At 43.0% G+C, this 1,006-nt stretch overlaps 1 long non-coding RNA gene across 1 annotated transcript in view; it reads left to right on the top strand.

The window, feature by feature from the left end:
• Window positions 1–647: 647 nt before the first annotated feature.
• The window catches only part of LOC104851394, a 15,196-nt gene continuing 14,837 nt past the window's right edge, over window positions 648–1,006 (top strand). Inside the window, exon 1 of the long non-coding RNA XR_777200.1 lies at window positions 648–951. This is a non-coding gene — a long non-coding RNA (uncharacterized LOC104851394). The remainder of the gene's footprint in view (window positions 952–1,006) is intronic.

The raw sequence follows: 1,006 nt of genomic DNA, 5'->3' as shown, positions 1-1,006 counted from the left end.
CTGTCTTTTTGTCCTGAGTTCCAACTAGATTCAGATTATGGCATTCCAGAGCTTCTCTGTTATCTCCAACCCTTTCCAAACCCCTGCCACAACCTTACTCCAAAGGCCTCCAAACTACGTAATCAAATATCACAGCAAAGTCTTTGTTCTCTCATACCACAATCTGTCTTTATGAGCCAGGGATTTATCTCAGTGGCACTGCACCTGCCTCACAAGTGTAGGGCCTTGATTTTCATCCCCGATACCTAAAAAAATAAAAACTAACTTTATCACTTTCCTCATCACTGAGCTGCAGAACCTGACAGTCACAATTTAAAGGTGGAGAGAATTATTTTGGCTCTCAGTTCCAGTCTCTAGTTAGCAGTTATGATACCTCATTTTGATATGTCAAGTTGACTTGTGTAAGAACCACTAGCAGTTTAGTAACGCTCTGGGTGAGTCTGTGAATGATTGATATGTAGACTACAAATTCAGAGGGAAGATCAATCCCAATGTGAGTGATGCCTTGGTGGAATTAAAAGGGCAGAAAAAAAAAGGAAGTCTTCTGTTTCTTAGGAGCTGGTCCCATTTTTGCTATTACTCTTGGACTTTGGTCTACAGTTTCTTCAGGCTTTAAGGTAAACACTTTATTGTTCCAGAGTAGACATTTCTGCTTTACAAGATAGGCTGGGACTGGTGACTCTGCTGTGGGTTTCCAGGTTTGCAAAATTTGACCTCTACTGGAACTTCTAGCTCTCCTGTGTGCAGATGAACCTTTCTTTCTAGTTCTGATCCAGCAGACTGCCACCTCAATTCTGCACCCATAAGCCTACCTTATGCACCCTTTGTAGAATCACACATACATTTTTTTGAGTTTGTTCATTTAGAGAACTCAAGCTTCTCTAAGGCAGAAGAAGCATTGTGGAAGAGTCTGCCAGAGGAAGACTACTCATGTCTTGGCAGCCAGAAAAGGTAGGGGGAGCAGAGAGAAAGGAGGAGGAGGGGTGGAGGAGGAAGGGGAGGGGAG

Source organism: Fukomys damarensis, unplaced genomic scaffold, assembly GCF_012274545.1.
Source record: "Fukomys damarensis isolate Sample0158 unplaced genomic scaffold, DMR_v1.0_HiC HiC_scaffold_24, whole genome shotgun sequence".
Classification (NCBI taxonomy): domain Eukaryota; kingdom Metazoa; phylum Chordata; class Mammalia; order Rodentia; family Bathyergidae; genus Fukomys; species Fukomys damarensis.
This window is presented reverse-complemented; position numbering and strand designations above follow the sequence as displayed.